The sequence below is a fragment of the Euprymna scolopes genome, chromosome 1 (assembly GCF_053919585.1).
Source record: "Euprymna scolopes isolate OS-2025 chromosome 1, ASM5391958v1, whole genome shotgun sequence".
Taxonomy (NCBI): Eukaryota; Metazoa; Mollusca; class Cephalopoda; order Sepiida; family Sepiolidae; genus Euprymna; species Euprymna scolopes.
Genome location: NC_136482.1, coordinates 197,578,080 through 197,604,846, shown reverse-complemented (window position 1 = coordinate 197,604,846; position 26,767 = coordinate 197,578,080). Strand labels below are relative to the sequence as shown.

The following is a 26,767-nucleotide window of genomic DNA, read 5'->3' as shown; positions in this document are numbered from 1 at the left end:
ATATATTCTTCATACCTTAACCCCATGTTGTTTGTATCTTCTTTTTTTCTTTTCCTATGGTCACAACAGTTTATAAGGGAATATATACATCGAGAGATAACAAGTGGTATGCGGTCATCCAATACTATCCTATTTAAGTACTTCTATAATAGGCACAAGTATGCAAGTTGTGACCATAGTGTAGTATACATCGTTCAGCACATGGTAATGTAATGACGTTGTGATAAACAAGGTTTATCACTTTATGAGTAATGTGGAGATGAAATAAATAGTCTCACCGTTGGAAGATGAGATTTCTTGTTCTTGAAAGAAAGAAGAAATCATGATGTTTTTACAACAGCTAAAAGGAAGAAGATGGACATCAGAGAATGTTTACATAAATTTTATTGCAAGAACGACATTGCTGGAAGACCCAACCGCGGACTAGCTGAAAGCCCTAAAAAAGAAGATCCACAGTAACTGTCCTTCATATATATAACACTCCCCCTCCCAAATCCTTTGATGATGAAAGATAAGAACTTGAGTAGCCTTGCATCCATCTTTGTTGGCATATTAGTCGTCCTGATATGGATCGAGAACCTGCTTCTGAAGTTGCTGGGTTTGGTGTTCCTGACTCTGGTCGATGAAACAGCTTGGGTGAGCTAAATATTGTGTCAGGGTAGGGTTGTGCTGCTGGTATCTTTGACCAAGTTATTAACAATAGATGTCGGTGATTTCAGCGCGTATTTCCGCCATTTCCCATTAATACCAAGTATGACTTTGGTTGGGAGCAATGTTTTATCACTTTACTTATTCTGGACCTAGTTTTACCATTATGTATTCGGACATGATCCCCTATATTTAGTGGACTCTGTCATTTGAGGATGATATGCAAAGATCATGGCCATAATTCTCATGACGAGTAAGAGTGTTCTTATTTGGCGATTCATCAGTTTAGCTGCTGGTGAAGAAGAGTTCTTTTTGTTGTGCATTAAGTTAGTAGAGCCAATCAGCAGCTGGTCCTTGGTGCCTAAGCACTTCCTCCTGCACCCTGCCTGTTCTTTTTTAAGGTATGTTCCTGAGGAAAGGTAGTCATAAATGCTGTCTGCAACAACAAATGAACAGTTTGTAAGTAGTAATAATGCAGCAGATTGGCAACTGTACTTATCAGGGCATTATGTCTCAAGCGTTTTAGGTATGAGAGTGGTATCACCTTTTAATAGCCATGTTGGTGTGGCTTCCTCACCCTTCATCAGTCTAGTGAAGCAACTACTATAATGAATATGGAGTGCTGTTAGTTTTTTAAGCCAGAAATTAGAGAAGTTATCAAGTCCAGGTTTTTGTTAATCTGGAATGTGTCCAACTTTTGTTTAACCATTGTAGATGTTATCTTCGGTTCTAGTATTTCTGGCTTGTTTTCATTAGTACTAGTTATCTCCAGGATCCAATTGGCGTCCAAGTTGCAAGGGCCTTCATTCTCAAACAAAGGCCTCCAATACTTTTCTAGATCTTGCTCTTTTGGTGGTTTTTCTACAGTGATCTTGTCTCTTACAAGGTTTCTATAGAATAGCCTAGCATTGTTCCCGAAGAGTTTATTATCATATTTTGCCTTGTTTGTTCTTCTTTGCTTGGATCCTTTTGGTAAATGCTGATATCTTGCCTTCTAGATTTTTTTCAATGTCCTCTATTTTTACCTGATATTGGAAACTGAGCCTGTAGATGATGTTCTTTAATCTCCCCTATATTGTCGAAGCAATAAGGAATTGTCTTATCTGAGATAATTCCTTTCTAGCTTTATTCAGCTGATTCTGGAGCTTTCTTTTCCAGGTTGATGTAAGATTTTTTGTTTTGGACTTGCATTGTTTTTGGAATTGAGGGAATGTTTTTCTCACAATATAGAATCCTGCAGCATATGTGAATTGATTCAGCTCCGTGAGGGATATGTTAAGAGGAACAAGTCTTTTGAGAGTGACATTTACGTTTCTCTCCAGTATGTGTTCGCATATGTTGTAACATGCAATATTTCTGTGTAAATGAAGAGCCACATACTTGGCAAGAATATGGTTTCTCTCCAGTATGTGTTCGCATATGTGTCACCAAAAAGTATTTCCTTGTAAAAGTGGAGGAACATACTTCACAAGAATATGGTTTCTCTCCAGTATGTATTCTCATATGTTGCAACAAAGTTATTTTCTGTGTAAAAGAAAAACCACATATTTCACAGGAATATGGTTTTTCTCCAGTGTGTGTTTTCATATGTCGCAACATATTTTGTTTAGTTGTAAAAGAAGAGCCACATACTTCACAAGAATATGGTCTCTCTCCAGTATGTGTTCGCATATGTTGCAACAAGTTTACTTTCTGTGTAAAAGAAAGTCCACATACCTCACAAGAATATGGTTTCTCTCCAGTATGTATTCGCATATGTTCCAACATGTTATGTTTATATGCAAAAGGAAAGCCACATACTTCACAAGAATATGGTGTTTCTCTATTATGTGTTCGCAAATGTGACAACATATTTTGTTTATATGCAGAAGAAAAGCTACATACATCACAACAGTATGGTTTTTCACCAGTATGAGTTCTCATATGTATGAACATATTTTGTTTCTGTGTGAATGAATGGCCACATATTTCACAAGAATATGGCTTATCTCCAGTATGTGTTCGCTTATGTTGCAACATGTTTTGTTTCCATGTAAAAGAAAAGCCACATATTTCACAAGAATATGGTTTCTGTCTAGTTTCTGATTTAGAGTTCATTTTCAAGTAAAAAAATATTCACGACTTTTTAGTATAAGTCTCTTTAGTTTTCTTATTGTTCCATGTTTGAAACAAAACATAAACAAAATGAATTAAGAAAAATTAAATGTTTTTGTCCAATTCGAAAAATAGTGTAGGAAAAATACTAATAATGTTTTCCATATATATATATATATATATATATATATATATATATATATATATATATATAATTTGATGCAAGAAAAAACTTGTATAGTTCACATATATGTTTACTGACGTTTTTCGCTTTAAACTTCATTAACTTTTCCTTTGTTTTTCTTTGTAGCTGAGTATTCTGCAAAATAAAGAACGGTAATTTTTCAGCAATAATTTTATATAAGTTCTTTACAGACAATATGTTAGAATATGCGGATATTTGTTAATCTTTATTTAATAATTAAATTTCTATTTTATAAAATCAAACTAAATATCCAGAAAATCTGAAGATGAGTTTTAAAATATAACAATTTATTTAATAACTAGCAGTTCAGCCTGGCTTTGATCAGGCCCTATGTACTGTTCATTACTTTATGTTCATATTTATATATATACTCATAGTTTGACTCATATCCAAGTAACCTACATCTCAAATTTCAAGTGTTTAGACCCAAAATTGGTGAATGAGTTTAGTAGAGTCTGCAAAGGTTAACTCTTTCAACTTTTACCTCTTGGCAGCCAAATATTTGCCTCAAAACTGATTAAAATGGAAAATTTCAAATGTGTAGACCTAAAATTAGCTGGGTAGTTTGCTAGAGACCACAAACGTCAAATCTTTGGAACTTTGACCCCTTGGCAGCTAAATTTTCGGCCAAGAACCGATTAGAAAGCTTTCCATATGTTTGTAAAATTTCAAATGTTTAGACCAAATATTAGCTGAGTAATTAGGTAGAGACTGCAGAGGTCAATTTTTTTAAACTTTGACCCCAATTTTGACCCTTTACCTTTATTGTTTTGAGCTCAAATTAAATTAAACCGTTTGATCAATGTCCAAGTAACCTTCATCTATAATTTTAAATCTTGGATATGGAGTTTGGTAGACTTTTCAAAGGTCAAATTGTTGAACTTTGACCCGTTCACAACAAAATTTCTGGCCGAAAACCGATTAAAAAGATTTTCCCAATTCTCAATAGCCCTTATGTCAAATCTTGAGTCTCTTGATTGGAAATTGACAGAAAATTGACAGAGTAGTTTGGTAGGGAAATGTCCACACACAGACAATTTCACTTTTATAGATATATAAATTTACACATTTTTATAGCTTACAAAAAAATTGAAGAATATATTAAAATCACCCAAATTACTCACAAATGGTTGATATAGCATAGAACATAAAATAAAATTAACATGTGTTTAGACATTTTATAATATACTTCATTATTTTAGACTTTTTATTCTACTAAATATGGTTATTTCTTTAAAAAGTATTTTTACGTATATCAAAACCGTATGAAATGGTTTGCGAAGAAACACTGAACATGCCTTAAATTTTACAGGTGAAAGATTTACGAGTTTTAACAATATTTAGTGGAATGTTTCAAATGTAACTATAATAAAATATTATAAAAGGAAATTAGAAATATCAAATGAATCAAGAGATTTCTTTAAATCTGAAAAATAAAATGTGTTTGTATATGTTCTTTGCAAAAAATATTTTAGAATGTTAAGATGTAAAAAAAACCTGCATCTTCTTCAGAGGAATCACCATATGACTCGTTAATGATAATCAATGACACACCCTGGGTTAAGGATTTGTTGTCAATTTTGCTCTACATGATGTCAAGGCCCATGATGGGGTGCAAATATTTTACATAGTGGGTTATCCCATTGACAAGAACATTCTATAGGCTTTTCAATTTTTTGACATGCCCCTGCATATAAAGGGGGCGTGCATCGCCTAATTGGAGTCTTCACCCAGAAACGATTGCCCATATTCTATTTATTCTGCTGCTTCTGTTTGAAATTGGCTAGAGGAGGTCCATCATTACCTTTCTGACAAATGCAGTAGCAATGAATCAGGTTAGCTGAGACAGTGACTGGCGACACATCATCCATACGATAACATTGTGCCAATAGATTGTTTCCGCGATAGAACACTGTTTTATTTCTGCAATTTGCTTCACACTCTGATGATACCACTCCACAATGTCATTGCCAGTGGGGATGTATACACAAGGAAAGTGCAGTCAAACTCCCCATTAACCCAAGTTCTTGAAGACCCTGTTACAGAATACTGTATAATTGTCAACTGCCTTCTAAGTGGCTTGCTGCATCCCATTGTCTTACATGAAACTAGATTGAGAACTGTGTGGGCCCACAGTCAATGAGCTACAAGTAGTGTTTGCCTTGGTAGTGGATTACATATATTCCCACCCAAAAGCAAGTGTCGCTAACATTCAATTTCTACTTGGCCAACATGTTCATCGTGGGTCAATTTTTTACCACAGTCCTAATGAACGCCTAAGGAATTGTAGGATCAACTTGTTTAACAAAGGATAACACCCACCTTCTGCCAGGGTAACCAGTTTGGTGATGGACAGACTTCATTAAATCAAGGTTATACTTACTTGGCGACATGCCTCTCACACAGTACAAAGATTCATCTGCTTTTTTGATGAAATCAAACCACTTGGTTATGTTCTGACCTCACTAGGACTGCATCTACATACAATTTATATTCCTTGACCAAACTTGCAAGTATATCAAGCCATTACATGATCAGAATTTCACTTGTTGTGAGTCTGTGATCCATTTGTGCAGTAAGTGTAAAGATGTAGCATGGTTGCTACCTACACCAACGCAATGTTCACTCCTTTTAGCACAACATCAGACTGTCAGATTTATATGCTGTGTATCTCCTTCCTTTTTAACCAGCTTGCATCCTCCACTGTGGTACCATTATGTCTCAACAATACTCCAGTGGCTAAGGAGCTTTCATCAGCCCACATGTTAACCTCGGCACCACCCAGACATCACTTTCCTTGTATGGAGTCTTCTCAGTGCACTCTGGCAACAATCTCTTCGATCGTTGTCATTAAAGGACGGCCAGTCAACTTGTCAAGCACTCTCTCACCATTCTGCAGCCACTTTGGTTCTTTGCTCGCTAATCCAAAATTGGCCAAATGATATCAAGAGTGTAATAATAGCTTGCATGATGGATTGCATTACATTGAGCCCACAACTCATGCATATCATACCACTTTCCTTTAAAGCTCACAGTCTGTACAGTCATAAGGATTTATGCATATGCACTTGTAGACAGGCACTTCAAAGGTCAAGTAACAACACATTGTGCCCTTTTCATCTATTCTCTTAACTTTTGTGCACAAACACCGGCACCATTTAGACCTCGACATGTGGGATCATTCTCTTGGAAAATGGCCAATAATGGGATCAAGAAATGTGAAATGAAGATTTTACCTCTATAAATAAGTAATATTCACAATTGTTGGTGCTATTCGCTTGAACAAACGAGATATTGCAGCCATATTTCTCTGCTGTGTTAATATTTCTCTGCTGTGTTAATGCATGAAAAAACAGTAAAATGCACTTCTTGATTCTGAGTGCTTTTACATTATATTGCAGAAAAGAATATGCTAGATTTAGGAAGATCAAACTGATCAAGGAAATTATTATTGGTAGTGCAATGCAGACATATATAACTATATAGGGTGGTCCAATTACCTGATAAAACAGTTTCAGAATCCAAGGCTTAAAAATGTATGAAAAAAAAGACTAGAGAAAGTTCAACAAAGAATAAAATTAAAATAAAAGCAATAGATAATAGTTTGTTAGCTCTCTATGACAAACAAATTATTGAGTTCCCAAAATGTCTACTTTTGCTAGTTGCTATCATCAAGTTGAACAAATCAAAAGTGTGTTACGTGTATAGAAGCTTGGAAGTTGGAAGTTTGGACAAGTGTCGAACTTAACCAAAAAATTGCTAGTGTGAAGGACAGAAGAAATAACATGCGAGTTATTTAGTTATAATTGCTGAAGGCAATAATGAGAATTAAAATGAAACCATAGAAATAGCAGCCATGCTGGGGTGAAATAAACAACATGAAATATCGCTGTTACTATAATAAAATTGGCCTTGGAAATTATAATAACATTTTGTTGGGAGTACAGTGAAGAATCAATTGACAAGAGGAGAAATAGAATCCTCAAATTTATGGCAAAGTTTGTTCTTGGAGTTACCTCCTAAGAGGGTGGTCACAAATTCACACTCATTGATCGTGAGCCTACTTGGTTTGAAGTCCTGATTCCTCTAGTGAGGGGATTCTAGTGTCTTGATTTTCTTGATTTTTTTTATTGCAGAATTCATTCATCCGAAGCATTCTAGCTGAAACATCATCAGTATTCACAAAAGGTAGTTCAGAAATATTACTGAGGTGCTTGACTGCATTTCAAGTGTGCTAACAGACTGACTAGGAAAGCATTGTCAAGTTTAACATATAAATTATTAATTGTTGCTTAGATGTAATGCACTACAAGAATGGTTGTTTATTGGCACATAGTTACATCAAAGGATGGTTTCTCCAATGTTCCTGCATTAATTAATATATTTAAAGTATCGAAATCTGTTCATTTTATATACTCACATTTCTGACAGTCTTTCCAATTTTCTTTTAATGAAATAAATATTGCAACTTTACTGATTTTATCCTATGAAATAAACAATGCAAACCAAATGATTTATAGGATGAAATTAACAGCACATATTTAATGATGTCATATGATCGAATAAACATTGGAGAATCAATGATTTTATATCATAGAATAAACACTGCATATTTAATGATATTATATAATGCAATAAGCAGTAGAGAATTAATTTTTATATGAAGAAACAAAACAAAATTGTCTGACATTATCTTTAAACCTTTCCAAAAACATATAAAACTTCACTTTTCTCATTAAAAATTTTAAATGGCAACTTAAGGTGAATAACACAAAATATTTTTAGATAATTTATTACTGAAAGATATTAAAAACTGGTTATAAAATATTAATTTTGATTGTAAAATACTAGTGTTGTTATCCTCAGTAGCTGACCCCTGTCCTCTCAAAATTCTAGAACAAATGGATTTCTGAATCTTTCTTGACTGATAGTCATCTTCTAGAATTTTATGGAAAAACTGACTTACATAATCATAACTCCAATAATCTTTTCTCACTTTTTGTTAAAATCTTTGATTCATTAATCAATCCAATGACAGTTCACCATCTCGTTAGTGATACACTTTTTTGGATCAACAGAATTGAATCAGGTAAGTCTGTTTGATCATGAATATGCTAATGCTCATTTACGAATTTATATATTCAGTTGAAAAGGCTAGTGAAATGTGGTCTGAAATGTTTCAAAAGTTGTTACAAACCTGCCCTGTGCAATTTGTGTAAATCTGGGTAGAACAAAAATTAATGAAGAAAAAGAAATAAAAATGGCTGCCTTATCTCTTTATATGTCTGCAATGTTACCACCTGATATAGGAATGAAATGCTCCAAGTTGGAGATAAAAGAGGGCTGATTTTTCAGAGAGAACATTCATTCTGGAGTTGGATTTTGAAGAAGAAAGTTCGATCAGCAGAAGTGTTTTTGAAGTTGAGAGAGTAATAGCAGAGAGTTGAGTTTTTGAACTAAGGAATTTTGGCAGCAGTGTGTCAAATCTAACAATTGAGACTTGACTAATTTAACCAGATGAAATTACAAGAGTAGCAACCGTATGTATTGAAATCTTTGAAAATGTCTTCACTGACGTTTTTTTATAAAAATGAATTTGTACAATATGACTTAAAAGGATATTTAATATAATCAGATCCATCTTAGACAAGAGAAGAATCCACATTCGCTGACTATACATCTAAAAACATTACATAAATATAACTGAGCCAGAGAGTTCGATCACTGACCTTTATTATTCCTGCTTTTCATAAACGACTTCCCAGATGCATTTATGTAAGAAATGAATCTATTGGTGCATTACCTGCTACGCCAATGTTTTTAACCAGTTTTATACAGACACCATTAACCCGTGAATAGAATATTGTTGTCAAATCTACAGGGTCTTACAAACAACTTCTAATCATGTTGCAATATTTGATATGACAGCCGATTATGATCACAAAAAATTGGACAATATTATTTATAATGTGGGGGTGATAGAACACACTAATCCGATAGAATGGAACTATGCTCTTCTAATTTTGATTACATGAAATTCAAAGCTTCTCTGACTAGATTCATACTACTAATGTCTGCTTTGAACAGCTATATTTAATAATCTACGGTGAATATGCTAATGTTGAAAGAAATTATTTCTTACATCCAAAATTTTACTCCTTGCAGAGGCAAAAGAATCCACAAATAGAAAAGCCATACTTTCAAACTCAAAATTTATTCAAAAGTAACAGCAATGAAAGTTTATTGGTTCTGTTAAGCCTATTTGCAAAAATGTTCATCTACAAATTAATATATCATTCAGTTTAAAAGACATGTGAAAGTGTATGTATCCCAAATCTGAAAACATCTTGGCTGAATGTCTTTTTACAAAAATGAACTGGTACAATATGACATTAAAAAATTTAATATTGTGACTAATGAAATATTTCATAGAATCAGTTCCATCTTAGACAAAAGAACTAGATTCTATTCGTTCGGTCTACATCTAAAAAACATGGCATAAATACAAGTGACAAACTTACTACAATGATCCCTCATTCCCCTCTAAATTCACCCGACCAAATCGACCATCAGTAAATTCTCACCTCTTAAGCATAGATGTACTGAGATACCAGAAGACCTTCTACAACCCCCACCCCAAAAAACAGAATCGTATTAAAAAGACATTAGCAGAGTATAATTTTAATGACCAAATGCCGAATGCATTCTTCAAAACATTACTTGAATGTATCAATTACAATGTGAATATTGGGTAATTTTCTTATTGATGTACTAAATCAATGTATCTGTAGTTTGGTATTTCAATAGAAAAGAAAGCTTCTGTGGTAAGTGCTAAGGTTATGACCAAACTACCTACTAGCATAAATAAATAGGAAATGTAACACAAGTACATTGACAAATATTTAGTGATAAACATGAACACACCGTAACATTGCAATAACAAACAACGCCATAAAACATTACTCACTTCATTAGTGGGTTTACCGGCCGAGGGTGGGGTCGTGGTCTAGAATTCTATTCTGTTTTGTCCGACATTGTTTCAGCAGGGGAGAATTTACATGTCAGTTCTACACGTGTCCAAACTCCGTCTATCTTTTTCAAAGGACATCACTCCTTAATCTACACTGTAACCTGTTGTTGTTCCTTTTATTCCCCTACACTTATATTATTTTGGAATGTACATGTGGAATATTATTTTCTCAGAAATTAATATCCATGTCTTTTTTTTTTTCTTTTTTTGTTTTTTTTTACAAGGTGGTCACCACTTATCAAGGCCCTGAAGCCACTCATGGATAAGGGTTATTGTAAGTACAGTACGTTAGTGTGGATATTTTAGAGTGTCTACTTAAAGAGGTGGTTCATCAGGAATTTGTTTACATTGGACTTGAAGACATCCAAGTTGTAGTCAGGAGGGAAGCAGGCAGATGGAAGAGAGTTCCACAGGCGTGCAGTTCTAAGAAAGAAGCTTTGTTCATGGAATCTACGTTTTGATTTAGGCATAGATAAAGAGTGGGGAAAGTTTTTGACAGTGGATTCAGCTAGACGGGTGTTTTTTGTAAAAGATTGGCAAGGGGTGACCAGAGACTGGAGTTCAGGTGAGCACCTACCATGGAAATAACAATAAAACAAAGATAGGCTTGCAACGTCTCTTCTGTGGGAGAGAGCTTGCAAAGAAGAGAAAAGGGCATCCCCCATTAAGCCACAAAATCTATTTTGTATTCTGTCAAGGCAGGATAGGCTATTTTTAGCAGCTCCTGCCCAGATATGGCAGCAGTATTCCATCCTTGGACGTACTTGGCTTTTATATAGATAGAGAATTGCATCAGTAGTGAGATATCTCCTGGAGCGGTAGAAGGATCCCACCATGTCGAGGTCATTCTTAAATATTTCCCATTTTTAATATCCCTGCATGTGTTTTTATTTTTTATATTTATTTTTTAACGACTGTAAATGTTTAAAATTATTTTCAATATTTACAAAAAAATGTCCTTTGCTTAAATGTTTCATTAAATTATTTTATTATTTAATTTTTCATTTTAATTGCGTTACAATATGTTTTAGTATTTTCTTCAATTGTTTTAGAATTGAGAGTTTTATCTCCTAAATTCTTAGAATTGTTTTGCCAAATTTAATTCAAGTTTTTTGTTTTTATTTTGTTAATATTTTCATGGCTTCATTGTTAAATTTAATGTCACCTCATTTTTTATAGTTTTATTCTTATTTGTTGAATTTTATTGTTCTAATTTCTTCATATTTCATTTTTCTATAGTAATTAGTCATTTCTTTCTATAGTAATTAGTCATTTTTTTCTATAGTAATTAGTCATTTTTTTCTATAGTAATTAGTCATTTTTTTCTATAGTAATTAGTCATTTTTTCTATAGTAATTAGCCTTTTTTTCTATAGTAATTAGTCATTTTTTTCTATAGTAATTAGTCATTTTTTCTATAGTAATTAGCCTTTTTTTCTATAGTAATTAGTCATTTTTTTCTATAGTAATTAGTCATTTTTTTCTATAGTAATTAGTCATTTTTTCTATAGTAATTAGCCTTTTTTTCTATAGTAATTAGTCATTTTTTTCTATAGTAATTAGTCATTTTTTTCTATAGTAATTAGTCATTTTTTCTATAGTAATTAGTCATTTTTTCTATAGTAATTAGTCATTTTTTTCTATAGTAATTAGTCATTTTTTCTATAGTAATTAGTCATTTTTTTCTATAGTAATTAGTCATTTTTTCTATAGTAATTAGCCTTTTTTTCTATAGTAATTAGTCATTTTTTTCTATAGTAATTAGTCATTTTTTTCTATAGTAATTAGTCATTTTTTTCTATAGTAATTAGTCATTTTTTCTATAGTAATTAGTCATTTTTTCTATAGTAATTAGTCATTTTTTCTATAGTAATTAGTCATTTTTTCTATAGTAATTAGTCATTTTTTTCTATAGTAATTAGTCATTTTTTCTATAGTAATTAGCCTTTTTTTCTATAGTAATTAGTCATTTTTTTCTATAGTAATTAGTCATTTTTTTCTATAGTAATTAGTCATTTTTTTATATAGTAATTAGTCATTTTTTCTATAGTAATTAGTCATTTTTTCTATAGTAATTAGTCATTTTTTCTATAGTAATTAGTCATTTTTTCTATAGTAATTAGTCATTTTTTTCTATAGTAATTAGTCATTTTTTTCTATAGTAATTAGTCATTTTTTCTATAGTAATTAGCCTTTTTTTCTATAGTAATTAGTCATTTTTTTCTATAGTAATTAGTCATTTTTTCAATAGTAATTAGTCATTTTTTCTATAGTAATTAGTCATTTTTTCTATAATAATTAGTCATTTTTTCTATAGTAATTAGTCATTTTTTTCTATAGTAATTAGTCATTTCTTTCTATAGTAATTAGTCATTTTTTCTATAGTAATTAGCCTTTTTTTCTATAGTAATTAGTCATTTTTTTCTATAGTAATTAGTCATTTTTTCTATAGTAATTAGTCATTTTTTCTATAGTAATTAGTCATTTTTTCTATAGTAATTAGTCATTTTTTCTATAGTTATTAGTCATTTTTTCTATAGTAATTAGTCATTTTTTCTATAGTAATTAGTCATTTTTTTTTCTATAGTAATTAGTCATTTTTTTCTATAGTAATTAGTCATTTTTTCTATAGTAATTAGTCATTTTTTTCTATAGTAATTAGTCATTTTTTCTATAGTAATTAGTCATTTTTTTTTCTATAGTAATTAGTCATTTTTTTCTATAGTAATTAGTCATTTTTTCTATAGTAATTAGTCATTTTTTTCTATAGTAATTAGTCATTTTTTCTATAGTAATTAGTCATTTTTTTTTCTATAGTAATTAGTCATTTTTTTCTATAGTAATTAGTCATTTTTTCTATAGTAATTAGTCATTTTTTTCTATAGTAATTAGTCATTTTTTCTATAGTAATTAGCCTTTTTTTCTATAGTAATTAGTCATTTTTTTCTATAGTAATTAGTCATTTTTTTCTATAGTAATTAGTCATTTTTTTCTATAGTAATTAGTCATTTTTTCTATAGTAATTAGTCATTTTTTCTATAGTAATTAGTCATTTTTTCTATAGTAATTAGTCATTTTTTTCTATAGTAATTAGTCATTTTTTCTATAGTAATTTGCCTTTTTTTCTATAGTAATTAGTCATTTTTTTCTATAGTAATTAGTCATTTTTTTCTATAGTAATTAGTCATTTTTTCTATAGTAATTAGTCATTTTTTTCTATAGTAATTAGTCATTTTTTCTATAGTAATTAGTCATTTTTTCTATAGTAATTAGTCATTTTTATATAGTAATTAGTCATTTTTTTCTATAGTAATTAGTCATTTTTTCTATAGTAATTAGCCTTTTTTCTATAGTAATTAGTCATTTTTTTCTATAGTAATTAGTCATTTTTTTCTATAGTAATTAGTCATTTTTTTCTATAGTAATTAGTCATTTTTTTCTATAGTAATTAGTCATTTTTTTCTATAGTAATTAGTCATTTTTTTTATAGTAATTAGCCTTTTTTTCTATAGTAATTAGTCATTTTTTTCTATAGTAATTAGCCTTTTTTTCTATAGTAATTAGTCATTTTTTTCTATAGTAATTAGTCATTTTTTTCTATAGTAATTAGTCATTTTTTTCTATAGTAATTAGTCATTTTTTTTATAGTAATTAGCCTTTTTTTCTATAGTAATTAGTCATTTTTTTCTATAGTAATTAGTCATTTTTTTCTATAGTAATTAGTCATTTTGTTCTATAGTAATTAGTCATTTTTTCTATAGTAATTAGTCATTTTTTCTATAGTAATTAGTCATTTTTTCTATAGTAATTAGTCATTTTTTTCTATAGTAATTAGTCATTTTTTTCTATAGTAATTAGTCATTTTTTCTATAGTAATTAGTCATTTTTTCTATAGTAATTAGTCATTTTTTTCTATAGTAATTAGTCATTTTTTTTTCTATAGTAATTAGTCATTTTTTTTTCTATAGTAATTAGTCATTTTTTTAGTTTGGATTGCAAGACTTTCTGTTGTTTTCAGCTATAATATATGAGTAAATATAAAGAGAAAAATTGTAGAATATATCGTGTTAAATCTTACAGGCTTAGTTAATTAAATATTCTTTATCCATGTAATTCTATATTAGATCTTACAATCATTTTATCAGAATATGTCATCGAAAAAACTTAAAGACGTGATTTTTAAAGTACAATAGCATTAAACCACAAATTTTATATAATTTAAAAGATAATTTTTTTAAAAAATAAAATATATATACATAGGAATCTTTCAATATTTTCTAGTTCATTTCTAATTCTTGAATTTTTATATACTTATCTCAAAGACTAATATAATAGTTTTCCTTATTTTATTAAAATTTTTAGAGTATTCTTATTTAAAGATTTTTTTTTAAAAAACAATCGAGAAGCTGTATTGATTGCTAGGTAGAACATTCATGTGATATCTGGATTTTTCATTGTTAAAATTATATTTATGAAATTCTAGTTTTCTTTTATATATTTTTCACTTTTAAAAAAAAATCAAATCTTACACATTTTTTAAAGTAAATATTGAAAAGAAACAAACCAAAAGTGTCATAATAATCACCCAATCACCGCCTTATTTGACTTTTCGGTCTTTTTAACTAAAGAGTACAATGAATCATAATCACATATTTTGTGAGATTTTTGAATTGGTTGACTTGCAGAGGATAGGTCGGTGGGGAAGAAAAGAGTGCTGGTAGCTGTGACCAACACGGCCGGTGGTCCGTTAATCAAAGAACCTGAGTGTCTATTCCTTACAAGTTAAATAGACATTTCGGTCACGCATGAATCTCGTTGACTGAGAGTTGGAGTAGATAAAAGGGGGTGGCCGCTCTACTGTTGTAGTAGTAGTAGTAGTTGTTGCTGTCTTTTAGACAAATTACACTTCGACCATCGTTACCCATTTGTTACTTTTACAAGGAAAGACTGTTTGTAAGCAACGTTGACATTTCGTTTCAAGACTTAAACCGTCTTTTCTTCCCCTCCCCCCTACTCGTCGGTATGCTAATTCCGACAACTTTTAGGAGTAAATGTTTTATACACATTTTTTACCATTAGATTTAAACTTAAGGTACATAATAAAATTACGTATTTGCAACAATTTCCAATACCAAAATCATCATCGAAGCACTCACTTGTATATAATTCGATTGGTGACGCGGGTTTGTATTACTGTACACATAGATTCGAAAAAGTTTTCAAAAAACAAATATATAACAAATAAATATTATCAAAGGAAAGATAAGTTACTTTTCTACCAAACAGGATACATTTTTTTGGTTTTTATTCAATGTAACATGTTTATTCAGCTCGAAAAACATACAGTGTTTACCGATGTATTGGAAAATTCAAAATGGCGCCCGACACTCTCTTTAACATGGTAAGTTTGGGAAAAGGTCTAGCAGTGTCAGAAATTTCGTGAAAATAGTGAATAATTCCACCCCATCTTTCCAAGCTTATAACTCCTCGAAAAATGTAATTCAAGCCCTAATTTTTTTTTTCAATTAAAGGAGTAAGGACCAAGGTTTTATTTAAAAAAAAAACAAAACAAAACAATGTGTTTTTTTTTTTTTAAAAAGGTTTTAAACTTCGGACTTTACAGGTAAATTTCTAAAAAACTGATTTTTTTTTTGTTTTAAATTTGAATATATTATTTATTGACCTTTTCTCTTCAATTTGTGATATATAAACCTATTAAACATAAATTAATTATTTACTTTTTAATAGACATTTCAAAATGAGAGGCGTAAATTATTCGACCCCCTATCTTTCTAAGCTTATAACTCCTCGAAAAATGTAATTCAAGCCCTAATTTTTTTTTCAATTAAAGGAGCAAGGACCAAGGTTTCATTAAAAAAAAAAAAAAAAGACAAAAAGAAAAAATGTGTTCTTATAAAATAAGGTTTTAAACTTCGGACTTTACAGGTAAATTTCTAAAAAACTGATTTTTTTTGTTGTTTTAAATTTGAATATATTATTTATTGACCTTTTCTCTTCAATTTGTGATATATAAACCTATTAAACATAAATTAATTATTTACTTTTTAATAGACATTTCAAAATGGGGGGGGGGGCGTGAAAATGGGGGGGCGTGAAAATGGGGGGGCGTGAATTTAAAAAAAACGTTTGTCTAAAATATTATATTCGGTTTATTGGAAAGAACATAAAATTTCACATTGACCCTGAAAATATCGTAAAAATAGAATCAATAGAAAAATTTTGATAGATTTTTAAAATTTAAAAATATTGAGTTTAAAAATTGAAAAATATTGAGTTCGGAAAATTCATTACTGTTTTAAAAAAAAATAAAAATATTTTTATTACTTTTAAAACAACTGTAATAGTTTATTTTGGAAGTATAATCCATAAAGAAAATAAATAACCCACTTTTAACAGAGAAATTACGAGATTTTTATATTGTATTCGCAGTTTCGTGTTAGGGGTGTCAAAAATTCCTACAAAAATTCTGATACTGCTAGAAAAGGTCTTATAAATAATAAAGTAGACAAAATACTATTGAAAAAACACCGAATATATATCAACTTATGTCACGGTAACATATATTGAGCGAGTTTCTAACAGTATTTTGTCTAGTTTATTATTTATAACATCTTTTCCTGAACTTAACGTGTTAAAGAGAAAGTCGGGCGCCATCTTGAATTTTCCAATACATCGGTAAACACTGTATGCTTTTTGAGCTGAATAAACATGTTACATTGAATAAAAACACGAAAAATATATCCAGTTAGGTAGAAAAGTAACTTATCTTGCCTTTGATAGCATTTATTTGTTATATATTTGTTTTTTGACAACTTTTTCGAATCTATGTGTACAGTAATACAAACCCGGTGACGCTTGTATAACATTTTCGGTCTTTGTTTACATGCAAAATTAGAGACGTTGCCTCAGTTCTATATTACAATTGAAGAGAATCATAATGGTTCAGACGTGCCCTTGTAGCAAAGAAGAACCCATAAAAACAATTAAATTCAAGTAATACTTACCTATGGTTTCATAAATTGGTTAATTATTTCGAAACGAATTTGACGAGTGGAAGTCAATATTTAAGATGGCCACCGGAAAAGCAAGTTCGCAGAAAATTAAAGACAAGCTAATTGAAACTTACCATTCCGAAATTGTCGATGTTTTTCGGTGAATATTGCGGATAAAATTATTATTCAATTTGTGGCAATATTTTCATGAAGCGAAAAAATAAATCGTAAACTGAACGTTTTGGTTTCGATTCTCGGTGGTGGCGTACGCGCATGCACGAATCCTTTTTATTTTTAACTTTTTAAATCATTACTATATCTTGGCTGCTATATAACATAATAATAAATACGAAATCTGCATTAATAAAAATACCATTTTTAAGTGTATTTTACGCCCGGGCATAACCGGCGCCATGGTAGTATATTAGGCACTGCCAAGCGAATGTGAATAATTGTGCAAAAAGGGACGCATGATCCCGTAGTATCAGACTTCTGTTAACTATACGAACTATGGAAAAGCCGAAGCGACATAACGATTTAAAAAAAAATAACATTTGCTTATCTTCTTCAAACTGCAATTAATAATTAATCTTTGTTATAATTTTGTTGGATGTTAAGATTTACACACTTTAATAATTAATAAGATTATAAACATTTGTATATTAAATATGAAATACGGTAGGTATCTCCAAAACAATGTGAAAAACGGAGCGCATGTTTCCTTGACGTCAGACTTGTGTTAACTATACGAACTATGGAAAAGCAGAAGCGACTTAATGATTTTTTAAACCTTTGTTTATCTTCTTCAAACTGCAATTAATAATTAATCTTTGTTATAATTTTATTAGATTTTAACACTTACACACTTTAATGATTAATAATATTATAATCATTTGTATATTAAATATGAAATACGGTTTTACTGAATGTTCATTTGGTTACCTACGAGGTTCAATATTTTGTTCGGTAAAAAGAGACAAACAAAATATGAGGGAGGGGGGGCTACAAAATGCTTAATATTTGTGCAATAATATTTTCAAATTGGTTTTAATCTGGCGATAAAATAGCTGACAAGAGTCATGTCTATATTAAAACTTAATATTAAAAAAATTTAAATAATTAATTAAAAATCTATGTTGTAACGGAACATTTTGGAATAATGGAATTTTAATCGTTTTAATCTTTTAAAAATTAATATTTATGAAGTTTCTTTTTTGGCAATTCAACTGATTATAGTATATATCAATTCGCAAAAAAAAAACGCCATTAAAAAAACATAATAATATTAAATTTATATCATTTTTTTAATTGCAACTTCAAGGTAAATTTTTGTTCAATATGTATATTCAAATTTTTTAAAAAATATATATATTACTTATCTGAACTCTTATGGTTCATAATAAATAGAAATTTCGATAAATTTAAATATATTTTGTTCAAATTTCGAAAAAATAAATAGGGGGGGACACGCTCTAAAAAAAAAATTTCCTCTCGTATATTTTATTGAAACTGGATTCTATATGTAATTTCATTCTAAAATGGATAAGTATCGAAAAATTCACGAAAATCTGACCATTAGTTGATTTTTGCTAGATTTATTAAACACGGGTATGTTTTCACGTTCGAAATGCTTACTACATAGGTACGTTATTTTAAAGCGCCAATTATGTAAACACGATTTTCGTCTCGCAATTTCATTACTTTCGTACGATGAGAATTTGTTTTTTAATTATTACTGGCTTATTTTGCCGTTCTTCTTTTAAATGGTACAAAAGTTATATTGATAATATTAATTTATAATAAAGTTACATCGTTTTACATATAGGGGGGTTAATTCTGTGGTGATTTTTGGAGGTGGCTGAAGTACGGTTTTACTAAATATGTACGAGTGTTCATTTGGTTAATTACTGGGTTCCATACTTTTGCTTGGTAAAAAGAGACAACCAACATATGAGAATGGGTCTACAAAATGTGTATTATTTATGCAATAATATATTTAATCGGTTTTAATCTAGCGATAAAATATCTGGCAAGAGTCATGTTTATATTAAAATTTAATATTAAAAAAAAAATTAAACTCAATTAATTAAAAAAAAATCTATGTTGTAAGGGAGCATTTTGAAATAATGGAATTTTAATTGTTTTCATCTGTTAATATGTCTATGTATATGTGTATATATGCTTTGTGCGTTGTATATATATATATATATATATATATATATATATATATATATATATATATATATATATATATATAGCGTATATCCTTTTAAAGGATCATAAACCTAGCTTCAACACAAAACCAACAACAAGATTGATTAACCCAACCAGACCCGAAATTGGAAAGATTAGTAAAAGAATATTAGAGAAAATCAATCTAGAATTAAAACAGCAATTCAACCTGAACATATGGATAAATACGGCGGATCCAGTAAAATGGTTTCTTAACATTGCCAACAAGAAAAACTGTGCCTTCGTGCAATTTGATATTATGGATTACTACCCGTCAATCACAAAGGATTTCTTTGGAAAGGCAATTGAATTTGCCAAGACCTATACTAATGTCTCCGAGGAGGATTTGGATATTATTATGAAATGCCGCACAACTGTCCTTGTCTATAACGGGGAACAATGGGCAAAAAATGGGCAAAACAACTTTTTCGGGGTATCAATGGGATCGCTGGACTCTGCAGAGGCAACAGATCTCGTTGGACTTTATATAATTCATAATTTAACGAAAGATAATATTATTGATAGAAGGGACATGGGCCTATATCGTGATGATGGGCTGATAATAGTGAAGAATGCTACAAGTGTTAAATGCGATCAGATTAGGAGAGCAATCCATAGGGGCATGAAAAATTTTGGCCTAAAAGTAGAAGTTAATGCTAACTTAAAACAGGTTGATTTCCTTGACGTTACTTTAGATCTGGATTCGAATACTTATAAACCATATATGAAGGATAATGCTAATCCTATTTATATACACCCGCAGTCTAACCATCCACCATCCATTATTAAACATATACCGTTATCTATTGAAAGTAGAATAAGTAACAATTCATCTAATGAAGTAACTTTCAATGATTGCAAAGCTATTTATAATACAGCACTTAAAAATAGTGGATATAAGGACATAGAGATAAAATATAAAGTAAATAACACTAGCACAAATGGATCTAGAAATCGTGGTAGGAAAATTATTTGGTTCACACCCCCTTCAACATTATGTTGAAAACAAAACTTGGTGCAAAATTTTTACAACTTATTAATAAGCATTTCCCACCAAATAATATATTACATAAAATATTTAATAAAAATACATTAAAATTAAGTTATAGCTGTAGTGATAATTTGGAAAGGATTATAAAAAAGCATAATGGAAGGATTTTAAAGACGACTAATAGAGAAGGGGAGAATACTAGTGCAAACACTGCGGTGAATAAATGTAACTGTAAAAAGCCTGAGGAATGCCCAATAAAAAATGAATGTCTGACCTCATCGGTGGTATACCAAGCAAGGATATTCCCGGTGGAGAACCCAAGGGACGAAAGATTCTACATAGGGAGTACCCAAATGACTTTCAAAAATAGATTCTATGGACATACACGCTCGATGAATAATCAAACATATGAAAAGGACACTTCCTTATCGTTATATTACTGGAAATTAGTTAGAGAAAATAAATCACCTAGTATAGAATGGAAGATTATTAGAAGGGCCAATACTTGCCACTCATTGAACTCACCATGTCTATTATGCTTATCAGAAAAACTTGAGATAACTAGGTTTAAAGACAGAGAAAAATTATTGAATATTAAACAAGAAACTGCTATATCCTGCAAACATTTCAGAATACACGCACTTAAGGAACTCTAAATTAGGAGACTGGAACTGCTATAAGTACAACTAACCGCCATCAAATAACCCCCCCCCACAAAGAGGATTAGTGAGGTCGCGACTATAATCATACCCGTATGGGTTACGTAAGTCACTTAATATTCTACTTCATCGAGCAGTTATGGTATTAATAGCCGAAATAAGTACCTGTATGAAGGTATATTTGAACCAAATTTTTTGAGTGAAGTTCGTAATAATGTATGCATATGGATATTTTTGGGTGTGTGCATGTATGGATATATGATCTTTATATACGGGTAGGAAAAATAATTTATTAATATGAAAAAAAAAAAAAAATGAAGAAATAAATAGATGAAAGAAAGTAAGGAATGAAGGGTGAATGGAAAAGAAGAGAATAAGGGTATTAGAGTGAATAAGCAAAGATGAAGGTAAGTACTACAATATATAGGCTTGTATACTCGGTTTGTATAACCTAAATGCTCTGATTTCTGTCATATGTTATTATATATTATTATTGTATCGTGATACATCTTATGTATATCTGCCTTACCATCGAAAGAATGTTTGTTAATTATGAGGATAACCCTATGAACTTCATGCTGAATTCAATATAAATTTTTACGTAGTGTCAATTTTTACGGTAAAAACCTACAACTTATGAAAGTGTAACAAGCGGATGGGGCCATGAAACATAACTAGACGTGTGGAATTTGATAGATAAAGTGAATTTATATAGTAAATGTATTCATGTCTGTTTCTACTTTAGATGTATCATTTGGTGGCACGGTACATGTATACATGTATATATATATGTCTATATTTGTGTGAGTTTGTATGTATAAGTGTATTTTATGTATGCATGTATGTTTGTATGTTTATATATATATATATATATCTGTATCTATATACCTGTGTGTACGTTTGTATGTGGAAATATCTCTGTGTCTATTGTATGTAGATGTATGTATATACATGTATATTTCTGAACTATTAGAATAGGATGCCTCGTATAGAATTGTTGTAACAATATAGATTACAAAAATGTATGGATGTCCGAATTTTGTTTATATATATGTTATATATGTATGTATGTGTGGGTATGTATATACATGTATGTATGTGTGTATGTCTGTTGTGTGTGTGTTTATATGTATATATGTGTATATGTATATATATACATATGTATATATATGTATGTATGTGTGTGTATATATATATATATGTGTGTGTATATATATGTGTATGTATGTGTGTGTATATATGTATACACCCGTCTGTAGTCGGGTAGCATAATATTGCATATACGAAGAAGTTACCACGCTACATAAGTAAAGAAAAACACTATTATTTGTCTCTGTATGTCTGTAATGTGTGTGTGTATATATGCGCGGTTGTAGATAAATGTAGACATTTATAAGTGTATTGATACACGCATATAGGTACATGTGGGGTTTAGATAACTTTCGGGTTTTATATTTATTCATATTTTGTTGGTTTATTTGTTTTAATTTAATTTTATTTTTATTCTTATTTATTCATTTTTTATTTTTTTATTTTTTTATTTTTTTATTTTTTATTTTTGTTTTGTTTTATTTACCTTAATGTAAATTTTACTTTATTTCTACGTAGTTTCAGAATTATTGTCTAGTTTCAGTAAATAAAACAAAGAGCGTTCAGCATGGATTCGCTTTTGAATATATGTATTAATGTGTGTATGTGTGTGCTGGCGGTGTCTGTGTATGTGTGTGTTATATGTGTGTTGCATGTATGTGTGGGTGGAGGTAGATTAAAAGGCACCGGTCAGTACTTGGTTGACCATAGCTAAGGTTATTAACTTACAGACTCTAAGACAAGAAAACTAAACTCTCAATTACCCTATGCCATAAAAAGCCAAAAGTTAGGTTGGATGGGGGAAGGGGAAAAGAAATAAGATGTTTATTATCTTCAAAGACCTCACTCATCCTTTTTACCGTTTTTGTTTTTTTTTGACTCCCACCCAGGTTGTATTTTAACTTGATAAACGAAATAGAAAAATGTATTTGGCGGAAATGTCACTTTTGAAGGTAATTCTTGGCCTGAAGACGTAATCCCCCAACGTGGGTGATTACAGAAACATGTATGCACATATGTAGCCATTAATGTTTGTATAAATAAAATTAATATATATATATATATATATATATATATATATATATATATATATATATATATATATATATAGGTTTGAGGTGTTCAAGAGTCGATACTAATGAAGACAACGAGGTTGTTAAATAGTGTAACGTGCATCCAGGAGATAAGCGCCCGCGTGTTTGCGTGTTGTGTGGGTACGTGGGAGAGACGGATGAGGGGAAAAAGACTTACCTCGAGACCAGCTCAGCGTTACCGACCAAAAATAGAAAAGAGGGACCAAGATGGCGACCGCCGTCTTTTGTAAAGTATGATGTCTCGCAAAGTCACACGAATTCTCGGAATATGCAAATTTAGCCGGCCTAGAACGACGATAAAAGCGGGTGAGGGGAAAGACGTGGGGAGTGACGATTGAGTTGGCTGGGGAATCGTGTGGCTGTTGCTTCTTGTGCCGTGTTGAGGATATCTTACCGTGTTAAAGAGAGAGTCGGGCGCCATCTTTAATTTTTCCTTACATTTTTTTTCTTACAAGCTATCTCGGCCATTTGGCCTCTAGGACTATGACCGAGTTGAAATTTGACTTAAAGCTCATACCCGAGTTTGACGGGTCCACGTCCATCGTCGACTGGGTTGAAAGGGTCGAGCTGACGTGCGACCTTTGTGAGGTGAAAAGGGTACACACTGTAATTCCCCTGAGATTGGCTGGGGGTGCCTTGAGTGTATATCAGCAACTCAGTGCTGCCGAAAAGGGAGATGTCACCGCAATTAAAGCTGCGCTGTACAAGGCATTTGCCATGGATCCTTGTACGGCCTATGAAAAATTTGCTTCCCGAAAACTTCTACCGGAGGAAAGCGTGGACGTTTTCTTCGCTGAGTTAAAGAAACTCGCAGTTCTGTTCGGTGGAGGGGTGTCGGAGCGGACGCTCGCGTACGCGTTTGTGGCAGGCCTTCCCACTCGGGTGAAGCAGCTACTGAGAGCCTCAACCAGCGTTTCAACAACGACCATGGAACACTTGATGGAACGTGCTCGAGCCATCATCAAAGATGAGGAGGACCTGGGAGAACCAGTTGTGATGGCGACACAGACAGGCCAGATTGGCGCTCGGGAGATTCCGAATCAGAACCCTGCAAGCAATGGGAAATGTTTTCGCTGCGGCCGACGCGGACATTTTGCAAGGAATTGCACCAACAGGGGGCGTGTGCGCTGTTTTAAGTGTGGCGGTTTGGGGCATCTAGCCCAAAACTGTGCGGGAAACGTATCAGGGGAGAGGACGTCAGCGCCGCCCTGCTCCCCGAGCAAAATTTGAACAAGGCGCAACCAGTAATAACCGTCTACGTAAACAGGATACCCTGCTCAGCACTTCTCGACTCAGGCTGTTCGCATACTATAGTGAGCACCAGGCTGTGTCCAAGTTGGACTAAGAGGAAGATCAAAGTCACCACGATAGGAGGCGAGACCCAGACATGCTGTGGAGCTGGAACTGTCAAGATCTACACGGACACCGGTGCAGCCACTAAGATCAATGTGCTCGTGACCCAAGGAAATCTCCTGGGGTTTGACCTGTTGCTCGGATACGATGCCATCAAGGCGCTGGGGGGAGTCGCAATTCATCGAGATGGAAAGGTGCGATTCTTAGAGGCCCCAGTGTGTGCAGCGCTCCATATCAATCGGCCGGATTTTACAGTGGACTACGACTCGCGCAAGAGGGCCTGGATTGCATCTTGGAAGTGGACCGAGGGAATGGCACCGACTAAACTCAAGAATGGGGTTGCAGAGTACCCTATACCCAGTGAGGCCCGAGCAGAATACGAAAGGGAACTAAACGCGTGGATCCAAGATGGCTGGTTAATCCCCTACCCTGAGGACAAGCTTGGGCCTCCGAAGGGTCTAATACCCTTGATGGCAGTAGTCCAGCATAACAAGTCGAAAGTACGGCCCGTGCTGGACTATAGGGAGCTTAACAAGCATATTGAAGCCTACACTGCCGATGCTGACGTATGCGCCAGTAAGTTGAGGGAATGGCGTCAGAAAGGCACTAATGTCTCAATATTGGATTTCCGAAAAGCCTATTTACAGGTGCGAGTTGATGAGACGTTGTGGCCGTTCCAGACAGTTTGGTTCCAGGGGCAGAGGTACTGCCTTACACGCCTTGGCTTCGGCCTAAATGTGGCACCACAGATCATGAAGACTATTGTCAACACAGTATTGTCCCAAGAAAAGCCCATGAGGGACTCAACGTCAGCTTACATTGATGACGTATACGTCAATGAAGATGTACAGTCTGCGTCGTGTGTCAAAGAAAAGTTGGCTCAGTTTGGTCTGGAATGCAAGAATCCCGAACGTTTAAGGGAAGGAGCACGTGTATTGGGATTGGATCTTTATGAAGAGGATGGCACCCTACAATGGAGGCGTGGCAGTGAAATTCCAAGCATCCCCAACCTCGTTACAAGGCGGACCGTTTTTTCTTGGTGTGGAAAACTTGTTGGTCACTTACCGGTCTGTGGCTGGCTCCGCGCAGCTGTTGGTGTGATTAAACGCAGAGCAAATTTAACAACCACGGGTTGGGATGACATATCCGATGATGTCCTACTAACTCTGATGATTAAAGAGACACTGGAGAGAGTGAACAAGAAGGACCCTGCCTGTGGGCGGTGGTGTGTTAACGGAGACAACGTAGGTGTGTGGGTTGATGCCAGTTCTTTGGCGTTGGGAGTATCGTTGGAGCAAGGAGGAAACGTGTTCGAGGATGCGTGTTGGCTGCGGCCCGTAACAGATTCTCAGCATATCAACCTGGCAGAGCTGGACGCTGTTGTAAAGGGGGTAAATCTGGCCCTGCAGTGGCAGTCTAAGAAGTTGACCTTGTACACAGATTCTCTCTGTGTCTACCACTGGGTGTCTGACACACTTTCAGGACGGACACGAATCCGTACCAAGGCAGCAAGCGAAATGTTAATACGGAGAAGGCTAGACACGCTAAAAAACCTGGTATCTGAGTATGGGCTATCACTGAGCGTCACTCTGGTGCCATCACATTGTAATCGTGCTGACCAACTGACCCGTGTACCTCACAAATGGTATGAAGCCGCGAAGATGGGAATGGAGATTACTGCTCGATCTTGTGCAGTTGCAATCGACCCATGTCAAATACAAAAAATTCATGCACAGAGCGGACATCCGGGTATCAAGAGGACCCTTTATTTTGTGAGGCGTGCATACCCAGCAGTGACCAAGATGGATGTCAGACAGATCGTCAGAAATTGTGAGGCTTGCCAGTCTATTGATCCTGCATCAGAGCGATGGCAGAAGGGTCGCTTGAAAGTTGAGAGTGTGTGGCAGCGGCTGGCCATGGATATTACCCATTACAGTGGCAAGCCCTTTCTAACTCTCATTGATTGCGGGCCTACGAGATTTGCGGTGTGGCGGCAGATGACCAGACAGGATTCAGCAAATGTTGTTCGCCACCTATCATCCATTTTTTTTGAGCGAGGTGCGCCGGAAGAGCTCCTGACTGACAATGATGCAGCGTTTTGTAGCCAGCAAGTCCGGCAGTTGTTAGATGAGTGGGGCGTCCGTCTACGGTTGCGATGTGCGCATGTGCCATCAGGAAATGGCATTGCTGAAAGAAGCCATCGCAGCATCAAGAGAATTGCTGCCAGGAAGCGATGTACTATTGCGGAAGCAACATATTGGTACAACATTACGCCAAAGGACGGGACGTCCCCTTCAACCGCACCTGCGAATGCTATTTACACGTACCGAGTCGGAGTGAAGGGAATCAACACTACGCAG

At 32.9% G+C, this 26,767-nt stretch overlaps 1 long non-coding RNA gene across 1 annotated transcript; it reads right to left on the bottom strand.

The window, feature by feature from the left end:
* Positions 1 to 366: 366 nt before the first annotated feature.
* On the bottom strand, positions 367 to 17,124 carry LOC145279068 (uncharacterized). Its single transcript, XR_013868391.1, has 2 exons — positions 17,002 to 17,124; positions 367 to 3,061 (listed from the first exon to the last, which is right to left on the bottom strand). It is a non-coding gene; the product is annotated as an uncharacterized LOC145279068 (long non-coding RNA).
* Between the last annotated feature and the right edge of the window lie 9,643 nt (positions 17,125 to 26,767).